At 40.8% G+C, this 13442-nt stretch overlaps 1 protein-coding gene across 11 annotated transcripts in view; it reads right to left on the bottom strand.

The window, feature by feature from the left end:
- The window catches only part of THRB (thyroid hormone receptor beta), a 177829-nt gene that overhangs the window by 118208 nt on the left and 46179 nt on the right, over positions 1-13442 (bottom strand). The window contains exon 1 of one of the 11 annotated variants that reach the window (XM_041122418.1): positions 6466-6485. The exons of the other annotated variants lie outside the window; for them this stretch is intronic. The gene's annotated coding sequence lies outside the window, so the exon portion shown is untranslated. Of the gene's footprint in view, positions 1-6465; positions 6486-13442 lie in introns of those variants that run through there. 11 annotated transcript variants of the gene reach the window in all.

Raw genomic sequence — 13442 nt, 5'->3', positions numbered from 1 at the left:
GGCACCCACCTGCTCCGGCGTGGGGTCCTCCATGGGCTGCAGGTGGATATCTGCTCCACCGTGGACCTCCATGGGCTTCAGGGGGACAGCCTGCCTCACCATGGTCTTCCCCACGGGCTGCAGGGGAATCTCCGCTCCGGCGCCTGGAGCACCTCCTCCCCCTCCTTCTTCACTGACCTTGGTGTCTGCAGGGTTGTTTCTCTCACATGTTCTCACTCCTCTCTCCGGCTGCAGTTTCTATGCCCACAGCAACTTTTTTTCCCCTTCTTAAATACATTATCCCAGAGGCACTACTACTGTCGCTGATGGGCTTGGTCTTGGCCAGCGGTGGGTCCATCTTGGAGCTGGCTGGCATTGGCTCTGTCGGACATGGGAAAAGCTTCTAGCAGCTTCTCACAGAAGCCACCCCTGTAACCCTCCCTGCTAGCAAAACCGTGCCACACAAACCCAATACATCATCTTACCCTCCTTTTTTCTGGTGCCACTATTCTTCTTTGGTGTCATCTGTTTCTCCCTTTTTCTCCTGAGTTCTCCATCATAAAAAATCAGTCTTTCACTTCATTTCTCCACTACCAGTTATTGCCAGTCTCTACACTGTGATTATAGCCACATGCATCTGTGGTCAGCCTCCTCAAAGACCTGTCCCTTCCAACTACTATTTTTATATACAGCTGTGCATTCAGATCACAACTGCTTCTTCTTTTTCCTCGTCTCTTTAGCTCCCTGCCTCTAGCTGCATCTAAACTGCTTGGATACTCTTTCTCCTGACGTCTGTCAGGTGATATTTCTATGTAAAAATAGATCCTATCAGGTAACATTGAAGAAAGTAAATCTTCTGTTCCTGCATCCAGTCTCAGTGTCTTCTCTGCTACCCTTCATTCAGTGCTGCATCATTGCACATCCTTCCTTGTCTCTGCCTTCAAGGAAAAACAAACAGCCCAGACAACACCCATCCAGACTTGTAAATGTTCGTTAAACACTGGCTCCTCTGGCCACTGACTTTTAAATTTTTGGCCACATCTGAAAGGCAGTTATCTGCCCAGCCTGAACTAAGCTCTCTTAGGTGAAAGGCTTCAGTTGTGACCAAAGGCAGAAAACCTCCTTCATATCCTTCAGCTACAAGAAGTTTAATCCACTGACAACTGCAAATAAGTCCTGCAAACACCAGAAAAAGGAAAAGAAGAAAGAGTAATTAGAATGTAGGGCAGGAATTCTTGTACATGAAGCTTTACTACAACTCAAAGAAAATGGATGCCTACCTAAATAGAAGAACATGAAAGAGGTAGTGGGAGGAGTTTCATGTCAGAGATCAGTAAGTCCAGTTTGAGTAATCTTCATTTTCTGATAAGAGGCTAGGTACTAAGACATAACTTCTCATGCTTGTGAAGTAGGAAAAAAAAAAGTTTACATGAACTTCAGATACAGAACATAATTATTGGAGCTTTCTGCAAAATTGGAAATGATTGCAGAAGCATGGGGCTAAAAACAAATAACAGTTCAAGGATTTAACAAGGATATCTTTTTGTAAATCAAAGTACAGACTCCAACTCTTGATTATTCCCACCAAAGTGTGAAACTATATTAAAGAGTTGGATCACACAATCTAAACTGCACTTTATTGTTTTTTTCCTTTGAAACAACACAGATTTTATGAGACAAATAATAAGGATAGATCTTCAAAGGACACGTGGATGTGTAGGAACAGTACAAAGCAGAGTGTCATCTGAACTTTTTTATTATATAATAAAAATAGCACTTTGGTTTGAGAATTGGGAGTTTATCAGTTTCATTTTCAGTGCAAGGCTTTCCTACACATCCACACGTGCAAGGAAGGATAAGCAATGAACTGCAGGAAAGCTTTGTGCCCTTAATGCTTTGGTTTATCTCCAAAACTTGAAATCCAGCAATGCTGCTAAATAAATAAGGCACACTGAGACACAAACAGAAGGAGTATGCCGACTGCTTTCATGTAAACAAGCATCCAGGCATCAAATTTAATTGTCAATAACTGGGAGGATTTTCAAAGATGCAAAGGGACAGTAAATGCCGAGTTCAAAAGATACTCAAGGTTGGGTGAAGTGATCTAATTGCTCCTGTAAATCTACAGTTCCTGAAAACTATGAAGTCTCCTTCACTGTTGTTAAAGATTTTGGAACGTGTATCCACTATAAACACTATACTAATTACAATTAATTACATTAATTTTCTCTCATAATTTCCGCAGTGATTTTCCTGAAATGAAGCAGGCCAAGAATACATACAAACAGGTATATCCTCTGCTAGGTCACCGAAGCATGCTGTTGTACCTGGCCTACTGACCTGGGCAGACCTCTGCCTAAAACTGATTTAGGACACAAGTGAAAATGAGTTTGAAGGGGTTTTTCTCCCCCGAATCATCATAAAACCACCATGAAGTCTGAAACTGCTAGAGGTTTCTTGCCAGAAAACATCCCTGAGACTCCAGCTGTGTATCACCAGCAGTCAGGTTGGTGGTACAGGAGGTCTCACACTTCACCTGACTGCACCAGCCTCGCCTGAACTAGCTGCAGAAAACCTATTAACACCTTTCTCGCACATCACATTTATCTGTGGCCTCTGTTAGAACATACAGTGCTGAGACTGCTCCATGGACCCTGGCAAAAAAACAGGACTCTTTTAGCTGGCTTTAAATTAGGGTCATTTTTTCCCTTAACAATGCAGACCAAGGCGCAGTCCCTGACTCTAAGCAGGGCTGCCATGAATATTTTTTAGAAAGCAGAGTAAAACAACAAAGAAGATATATCAGAGTAAAAGCCTACATCATTAATTCCATACTTGATATAAAATTTATGGAGATAAAACAAAGCACAAGACTTTCACAGTTCCTTCTAAAACTTTATAAATCTTCCTCTGAATTCCCAGCGTTGCTTTGACTTGCTTTTTAGATTAATTCTTTGCCAGAGGTGCTATATAATTGTTTATGTCTCATCTAACCTGAAGTGGAAGTTGAAATTCAACAAATAAATATGCAAATATCTGCTACTGATTTGTACTTGCAAAATACAATACAAATGTTTATTGCGATCCTATTTAAGAAGTTCCCAGTGGACATATTTCTAGCAATGGATTAAATGCCAACAGGATCAGATTTTCTGAGAGCCAATCGTGAAGGGCTAGGAAACCCGTGTAAAGAAATTTCTGAACAAGATTCCACAGATAAATCCTTTTGTTATGAAAAATATTCAGAGAAGTATGCTTAGCAGGGAAATGTGACTGACTGGTTCAGTATTCAACTACTTGCCACACATTTACATCAAGGAAAAGCATTTTTCCCACCAGTGGGAGAATTTAATTACATGGGGTACAGGGAAAAGAAAAAGAAATCCATTGTGAAAGGGCTCTTTCACCCTTCTAGTCAAAGTGGATGTCTTAGGATATGTCAGCTGGACAAACTGAAAATACAAAAATAAAAGATGATTAAAGATAGTGTATCTTCACCTAGCAATTGGTAACTATGTGTTCCAGCCAGAGAAAACACTGGGAAAGCTACTGGAGGAGTTTTCCTTTGGCTCAGGGAACAGATGAGCAAGAGTTCTCCTAAGGCATTGCTTACAAAGCCAAAAGCTGTTAAATTCAGCAGCGGCTAAAGCAAGTTACAACACAGTCTGCTCCAGCCTATGTGGACAGAGCCAAGCTGCAGTATAATAACGTTTAGGGGAAAAAGAGAGAGAGGAGAGAAAACATACCTTATGGTTTTATCCCAAGTCTGAACCAGACTCACAGAGCTGTCTCAAGCAAGTCAGAATATGGAGGTAGAAAAGGCTTTTTGCTCAGAGATTGCTCACCTCCAGCAGTGCAGATTGTACAGTGGTATTTTCTAGTGCTTATTCAATCAACTTCTGAATTCCCAAAGAATAGGGACACTTTCTTTGGAAAATTATGCCACTTGCTGTCCTTGAGGAAGACTTTTCCAGTCCAATAAATTGCATCTCTCCTGACATGCATTCTTTCTCAGTTAATCTAATTTTTCCTATATGCCACTTTACCATCCCAAGCATTCTGATCAAACCGTTCTTACAGCACTGTTTTCTCCATGCCCCTCTCCTACATGAAACCTCTCTCTTCATCTGTCCTTGCACATTTCCTTCATGTCCACGGTTCATTTTCCTTTCTCTTCTCAGAATTTCAGTTAAACCACATAAAATGATGCATAAAGACTAGAGGGAAGTTTAAAAAGCCGCTGAAGTGAAAAACAGGCTGGAATTGTGAATTAAGGACTATTTTCTGGTCAGCTGTGCAGCTCTAGCTCATTGCATAAGCATGAGTGTAAAATCATTCTGCAGCTTCAAATAACTCCCATTTCAGTAATTTCCACTTAATTTAAGAATTAGCTGGAGTGAACTGTGCTGGCATTCTAAGGCAGGCAGAAAAAGTTAAGAGGATCTAAAAGGTTTTGATACAATGAGTCCGATACTATGTCAATCAGAACCAGTATTTAGGATCCCATAAAAACAAGAAATGACTGCAGGTTCTGTTTTAATTTTATTTCAAGGAAGCAAGGAATAATAAAATTTAAACAGAATTATGAATGCTAATACATTTTACAGCAGTCTCGTGTTTAACCTCTGTCTCTTCCTATATGTAAAAGCTTTACCTTTAGACAACTTTTGGAAACACAGAACATTGAATCTACCCACACAGAACAGGAATGCATCAGGGTCAGCCTGCCATTTTCCCACCGAGGACAGGTTGCTGAAAGAAGTCAGTGCTCCCTGCCATTTTCACTTAGCTTTTGCTGCCAGCCAAGCTGGAGCTCTTCCTACAAATCCCAGTATTTTCCAATCAGTTCATTTTCAGATATGGAATTTTGGCCAGAAAAAACACAACTTCCTGTATCTCAAGAAATTCAGAGCTAGTGAACATCTGCACTGTGGCTACTTATCCAGAAATCTTGATGGCTTAGTACCATCATTGTATTTTAAAGTGGCTCTACATTGAATTTTTTTACTATCCTGTATGTCTTTACATTTTACAAACCCGCTCTGTAACGGTGAAAAGTAAGGCTCTCTAAATCAGCCCCAATCAGGGGGTGAGAAGACTAATGGTGTGTATATAAAAGAATATATAAAATATATACATATAAAGGAAGTCAGAAATGTCAAAACTTGCCATAACTGCTCAATAGGATTCTCTCTCAGTACTACACATCTACTATAACTAAATGACTATGACACGTTTTAACCTGACATCCTCACAGTCAGCAAAAATTCAGTACTTCTTTTCCATGGTGACAGTCAGATATGGCAGAGAACATTTTCCTTGGTTTCTAGGTGACCTTTATGGAAACCTGCTGCCTTTCTGTGAAGTGCACATGCACTTCAAGTCTAAGTTCAGAACATACAATTCCCTTCCCTGAAATTTTATTATTTTACCTTTACCTCTGGTTTTTGTCTGTGATTATTAAATCAAAGAAGGGATAATTGGTTTTTAAATTAATTTGTGAAAGGACAATGAAAGATGCTGATGGCTAGAAGGATACGAACGAGTTTCTAACAGATCAAAAGAGAAAGAGCATTAATGAGCAGCTGTGTCCTGAAAGTTTTCTTAAATGCAAGTACGATGACTGTCTCGAGACTGATTCATTACAAATACAGGTCTGCCCATCATGGTGCCAGGGAAGAGCTCTTACTGACTTTTGAGTAGAAAGGCAAAACAGCAGAAGGGGCCTCAGTCAGCAGTTCACATCTGAAGGAAAAATATAGTACACCCCATTTAGTCCTTGCTCCCTCTGCACAAACAAAATCATCCCAAGTGAAAACACGCAGTAGGAACAAGAAATTTAAGTCCTCATCTCCCATCCTCCTGCCTGATGAGGACTGTGGGAGCTGCAGCTTTTGTAGGAAGTCATCTCTGACCCCTCAACTGCACTCCGACTTCAGTGGTACCCAGAGCCCACACAGAGCTTGTGCCCTCCAAGGGCCAAACTCTGCTGCTGCTCTTCACAGAGCAGCTCAGATAAGAAATATTCCCTGCGCACAATACCCTTTTGTACTACGCAAGTGAAGCCCCTGAATAAAGAGCCCAGTATATCACATAACATCACGGAATTAGAAACTAACCAGTAAGTGCGACTCTGGAGAGTCACTAGACAGTCCCCTTCAGTCATTGAGTTGGGCTGGCATGGTTGAGGCAGCTTTGTGACTGAAAAGCAAAGCATTTGAGGCTGTATTTCTTCTTTTTTTTTTCAGTGTAATTTTAACTGATCTAGTTCACCATACAACTCAAATCAATCAAATAGGCATGCTGGCTTGCAGTTCATTTTTTTGGGGAGGAGGGCTTTTTAACTTGGAGATAAACTGTTCTCTGTCACGAACAAAATCAGCCATCAATCCTGGCTGGCTGCACCTAAAATCCATTTAAAAAAACAACTCTAGGATATACATGCATTTTACTTTGAACTTCCTGCTAGATTGCATTTGCACTTACTTGAGTAAAATGTTAGAACTTCTACATCTCTCGCTGCCTGAGGGAATCAAAAATATTAGCATTGATTAAATATTTATTTTGTAGCAACATGAAATCTATCATGCTACAGAAAATTATTTTGAATGATACGTCTTCAGCAAGGCTGCGACTTACAGCTTTTCCTCTTACTAAGTTACACATTCAATAAAAATACAGCTGGGCCAAGAAAACTGTTTTGTTTTGGCAAAGCATCAGACAGCATCTTCTGGTTTGCCAACACAGGCAGGATCTTGTCTAACTGTGGGATGCTCTTGGATTTACTACCCATTAGTGAAACTATTAAGAAGCACTGAAAGGTTCCAGCCCCTTTTACGTATTCTCAGTCAAATCTCCTTAGTTTGCACGCTCTCAGTTTGCACACAAAAATATAGCAGTCTTTTCCCACCTCTCAGGGAAAAATTAATAGGAGAGTGCTAAGTCTTATGTTACTACGACTTCATTACTTTTACAAGCTATGCTAAATAATTAAACTGCACTTGTCAAATAAGTGATTACAGAACACTTTGTGCTCCAGCGTATGTTTTTACTGTCTGTTTACCTTCAATTGACAAAATTAAATCATTCACAGAGTTTCCTGCACAACAGTGCAAACAACTGAGACCCTAAACTCGGAGAGGAGGAGAGCTGTGGGACTCAAAGGACAAGTGTATATAGGATGTGATTAAAGAAAGAGCACTGGATTAAAGCCACAGATGAGAAAATTGAAACAACAAAACCAAAGCTTGCTCTGAGGATGCTGCTGAATGAGAATGACCTAGAAGCAAATCTAGCTAACACCATTTAGATCTGCAGCAGCTTCTAGACAGGCTTTCTATGGAGTCTCAGACCCTGAAAGTGGGCAAAAAGGCAGAGAATGGATACATGTTGCTTAGAGAGACTAGGACTAATGATATTCAGCCAACATTGACTTTTCCAACCTTTAATTTACCTTCTTATCCATATTTTCACAGTAATGTATATTGGGGGAGGGGCGCTTTGGCTAGTGCTAGTAGCAGGATACACTAATCTGAAATATTCTGTTGTAAAGAGGATCCCTCAGGGCTGAAATAGAGGGGCTATGTGCGAAATGGCAAAGGTACAAAAATCAGACTAGCAACCTACCCCTCCACCACATCCAGAAGCCAAGGCCATTTCCGTAATGCCAAAAGACGAACAGAATTTCTGACACAGTGCACGTTGTCCTAACTGCCTCTCTTCTCCACAGGTAGGTCTTAGGAGCCCACTCCATTCAGCGGGATGACCCGCACATCCAAATGAAGGAGATGCAGCCAAAAGAACAGCTGTCTCTCCTGCTGACGGGAATCGATCTATTTGGCCAACCTGGCAATTTTTCAGAAGCAGTCTTTTAAAGGTTACTCAAAACAAAACACTGTCCGGCTACAAATCCCTTCTGGTAGCAGCCACACATGTGCCGTACCAGCCTGCCGCTACCGGAGCCACATCCATCCTCCCAGGGCTGCAGCAAACAGCAGGACCTGCTGCCCTGAACATCGCCGCGATGTTCAAGTTGGACTCTGTCAATGAGCACATACACAATCTGCTATTTTTTAAATGTACTAGTCACCAAAAGCCACATTTCCATTAAGCAGGAGAGAACATTCCTGATGCTCCCGTTCTCTCACGGCAGCAGAATTTCCCTGAATTGACACTTTTTGCAAAGTTATGTAACAGTGAGCACAGCATGCTTAGCTCTCATCCGAGCAGACATTGCGAGCACAGTATAAGCACCAGGGTACTTCTTTACACTAAACTGTGCTCCAACCCAGCATGCGAATTCAAAAAATTTTAAAAAAGGTATATTTATTTCTTGGAAGAGAACAGCGAATTACCCAGGCAAAATCATGGATTCTTGTACAGGGATTATTAAGGAAACAAAGTGCAGGAAACAAGATTCAATAGCTTTTAAATGCAGTAAAATTGAGCTTTTAAAGCAAGTGCCGTTCTTCAATATAAATAACAAATTCAGGACTAGCAGTGCATTGGAAATGAGCCAAAGTAGCTCCCCAGACCTCAACACAACTCCTCTTTTTTGTCATCTGGAGTGCTTTTACAGCATTGCCTAAACAGAAAGAAATGCCACGGAAGTTCCTCGTGATAACCAAAGTCAATTTTGCAGCCTTGTGTACCACTGTCCAGTAGAGGCGTTTCTTCTGTGGTATCAAGGACTGTTTTTCTTTACATTAAATGACTTAGCCACAAGCTTTCACGTGGAAGAAAACAGCACCAATTTGATGGCTCAAATACATTTACTAATGGAGACAGCAATTTTCTTCCATGGCACAGGCTCCTCCACTCCTTTTCAGAACTGAAGTATCCATTAAGAGTGACTCAGTGGTAGCAAAAACATGAGAAAAAAAGACATCCTGAAGTTTGTTTTTAAATACTCTCCACACTCGGTATTATGGCTATCAGGAATTTGAGAAAACCATAGGTATGTAATATATTTTCAAGAGAGATGGTGCATAAGAAACTTCATGCTAAAACGTCACAACTGTTATTGCATAGCAACTAGCCAAACATGTTTGACTCCTGACTAACCAAAGTCGTCTCTCCTTTCTACTTCACCACAGCCGTGAATCCCTTACCTACTAGCAAGCGTAATTACCCATTTGTCCTGGTTTCAGCTGGGATAGATTTAATTTTCTTCCTAGTAGCTGGTATAGTGTTATGTTTTGGGTTCAGCAGAGAAGAATGTTGATAACACACTGATGTTTTCAGTTGTTGCTGAGTAGGGTTTATACTAAGTGAAGGATTTTTCAGCTTCTCACACCCAGCCAGCAAGAAGGCTGGAGGGGCACAAGAAGTTGGGAGGGGACACAGCCAGAACAGCTGACCCAAACTGGCCAAAGGGGTATTCCATACCATGTGATGTCATGCCCAGTATATAAACTGGGGGGAGCTGGCCTGCGGGGAATCCCTGCTTAGGAACTAACTGGGCATTGGTCAGTGAGTGGTGAGCGACTGCATTGTGCATCACTTTTTTGTATATTGCAATCCTTTTATTATTATTGTCATTTTCTTATTGTTATTATTATCATTATTAGTTTCTTCCTTTCTGTTCTATTAAATTGTTCTTATCTCAACCCATGAGTTTTACCTTTTTCCTTCTGATCCTCTCCCCCATCCCACTGCGGGGGGAGGGGGGGGGGAGTGAGTGAGTGAGCAGCTGCGTCGTGCTTAGTTGCTGGCTAGGGTTAAACCACAACACCATTTTTTACCTTTTTCCAATCTCTTGCCCTCCCTCACCTTTCTCTTTTTCTTGGATGTCCATGAAAGCAGGTGTGGCCTCCATGTGCAGGGACACAGACTTACTTATCTCAGCCACCTTACTTTGGGTTATCAAACACAAGGATATTTCTCTCTCTACTTTAGTTTTCCTATTGGTTTAGTCTAGTAATTTTCCCAATTCAGGTTTAGACTGCCATGTGTAAACCATACATACACGTTAGTCCAGGGAGGGAGAGCAGTAGGGACGGTCAGAGTACAGGAACGACAAGGCAGGTACCAAGTGCCCACCACCTGCCAGCAGGTCGGGTATCAGGCATCCTGGAACACAAAATCCTCTGATATGCCTGGGCTCACCCTCGAATCACCCTGGATAGTTCTAGTTTCTTAAAGTTTTACAGAAGAGCTTTTTCACAGGTCTCTCAACAGAGACAGAATTACACGAAAACTCTCCTGGATAATTTTTTATGCACGCATACGGCCAGCACAACTCAGCTATTGCTCCTGTCATACTACTGTGGAGTTACATTGTACATTCCTGTAACAGAAGCTATGTGCAGTAAGTGCAGTAGGATGACATAATTCTGAGCTCAAGTTGATGGGTTTTTCCATTTGCAAGATTTTGCAGAGTAACTCCTGATTAATTTTGGACGTTGAAGTTAATGAGCTTATCAAAGTAACAAAAAGGAGTCAGGGCTATTCTTGTTCAACACAGTGTTTTGTGTTTCTTCTAGTATAAAATTACTTTTTTGATCAATCATTTTTATATATTTTCTATGGAAAGGATCTGCTGCCTCTTACCCAGTAAAACAAGGATGCACTTCCCTGTAGCTGACGAGAACTGAAAGACGAGTGTCCTCCACTCTCTCTCAGTATCCCATGCAGGTCCCAAAGCAAGCATACAAGTTACTATGTTTTCAGTTTTGGGGAAAGCAGATTATTTTATACTAGGAATTCTACATAATCTGCTAAAAATTTACCCTGCCCTTTCTACTCATATGGATATTAAGGCTGGCTATAGAAGATCCTGTGTTAAAGACGACGGCACTATGCTCACCAAATAACTGAAGAAAATTCTGAATTCATTCAGGACTTCAGTTACAGCACAGAAGGGAGCCAATAAACATCATAGATAAATTACTACTTTTCAGTGAACTCAATACAAAATGCAAGCTACTAAGTAAATCAGGCGAAATATTGGAAGATTATGAAGAAAGATGTATCTATGGACTGACCAGACAAGAGCAGAAATGGGCTCAGTTCTGTACGACTGCCGCACACAGAACCTGCAAACTCAGCGGCGCGGTACCCACCACCGCGTTTTCTTCAAGGAGCTGCTCAGACTTTTTAACCTTTCACCACTGAAACAAGAGTGACCTGCTCCAGCTCTGATTCTGGAAATCCTGTGGCTGCCTGTACCACATTAGAGCCTTTGTTGGTGGAGATGTGGATTTAAAAGGCCTGAAGGAACTCTTATGATAATCTGGTCTGACTTCCTGCCTGGCACAGGCCGTGATACCTCACGCAGCAATTTCTTTACAAAGCACAAGAACTTGTAACTCTACTAGCAGATATTTCAGAAGGAGATCTAATCTTGATTTAATTACTCCCAGTGATCTACCACATTCCTTTCTAAGCGTTTCCAATGGTTAATTACACCTACGGTATCATATTTCCAACGTGAACTCCTCCTTCTTATCTTGCTATGTTTTTGTCTGTTGGAGCCCTATCCTGTCGCCCTACACAGCCACTTTTAGATACTAACCACATCACACCTCAAAATTCTCTTACCTGAGATAAATAGTTTGCCTGCTTGGCAAATCAAAACAGGGATTCCTGAATCCAACGCACAGCAGCTGCGATGATATTCTAGATAGCTTTTGACTATAGAGACTAAAAGAGAAAAGTCAATTCAAGTGTAGGGGAAGGCACTGAGCATCTTCTTTATCAAGCTTTTCCAGCTTTCATAGTGGTCACCCACTTGTAAGACATGGAAATTTGGGATAAAGAGCACTGTGATCTGCAGAGTTTGATTTTTAACTTAACTAATAAATTCTAGCTCAAACTGGACCGGCAGTTACTAAATACTATAGTTAACTCACAAAGAAATAGATGGCTGATGGCAGGTGGTTTTCTACTACTCATGTGTCAGAATCACATAAAAATCCTGCTAATAGAATGACCCAGTACTTCTGCAGGCACTGCCAAGGCAGAAATCCAGGAGTGAGCAATATGTACCCTAAAATACTTGCAGTTGTGACTCTGGGAAACAAAATGAGTAAATTTCCACTACTGCTGTCATGCTATATTACTTAGGCATATTACTTAGACATTTATATTACTGTAGCATTCAGAGGCTCCACATAAGGCTCTCTTGTGTTAGGTGATCAACTACAGAGTGAGCTTAATTCGTTTTTGCAACGTTTGCCCAGTTCTTGTATGCCTGAATCCCGGTAAGGAGACAGAAGGAGGACTTGTGTCCTCCCTGGATCACGGACGCTGATGAGATCAGTGTACAAAGACTGCTCAGAACTAGAATTTCTTCTGGCATTTACTAAATCCCTGTACTACCCATGTGGTTCTCAACACATTATAAAGTTCCTTAGCTTCCTTAGCCCTGTTCCAGAAGGGTTTTCAGTCCTGCACACTGATTTGGTGCAGAACAGGAGCATCTTGCTGTCTTGGAGATATATTATATATGCACACACCTTTGTAACTACAAATACATGCACATACTTTCCATGTACTAACACAAAACAAGAATATGCAAAGCTAGATTGTCTGCTATTTACAACATCACTTTAAAATTTTCCACAACAAAAAAAATGTGATATGACACCTCATTACTTTTTCACAACACTTCTGTTTTTTCCATTAATATTTCACATTTCTACTCACTTGTGGTTTCAAACAGTTTACATTTTGCATAGCTTAACTGATTATTTTTTTTAGCCTTCCTCTTCCTTATTCCACGGATGTCCCTCTGCAAATCAGGAACACAGTTTACGTAGATGTATCAACTTTTACTGGTTTAAGATGTCAGCAGGTTTGAAAAACATTGCTTTTAATGACACCTCCATTTGCAAGGCATTTGACTTGAAATAGGTGCACAAAATCCAACTAACAATTCTGCATGCTTTTACTTTCACCACCGATAAAAACCAAAACAGGCAAATATGGGAGGAAAGGAAAACAGTAACCAATAACACTTCCCTTCCTCGGTATCCTGTGAATGGCTATTAAAATTGAAACTATTACCTGTGACTGAAAAGTAATTATATATTTCTGTAATGCTCTGAACAGGTTCATACTGCAGCTGCCTGTCAGAACAACTTTCTGTCGTACACCTGGTTATGTTATTTGACATAGCTGCTTCACAGATAACACAGCACATGAATGTCAGCATCCTCACTAGCAATGAAAGAAATAAAAAAAAAAAACCACCTCCCCTTCTTTAACATCCCTTGCTGTTGGTAACATATTGAAAGACCTTCTTCTGCCTTTTGCTTATCTAGCAGATGCATAGAGAATCCATTTCCAGAATGCAGTGTGAATCATGTTATATAGAAGAGGAAATATTCACTCCTAGAAGAGGTTCACTCCTCCTCTACAGATAGGTTTATTTAACTATGTAACTCAAACTCCCACCACCACATCTCAAAACCCAAAAATCTGCTACAAAGCTCCTTAATTTATCAGCATATACTCTAGTA

This window comes from Aquila chrysaetos, chromosome 3, assembly GCF_900496995.4.
Source record: "Aquila chrysaetos chrysaetos chromosome 3, bAquChr1.4, whole genome shotgun sequence".
In the NCBI taxonomy this organism is placed as follows: Eukaryota; Metazoa; Chordata; class Aves; order Accipitriformes; family Accipitridae; genus Aquila; species Aquila chrysaetos.
The sequence above is the reverse complement of the archived record's forward strand: the minus strand, read 5'-3'. Positions and strand labels throughout refer to the sequence as shown.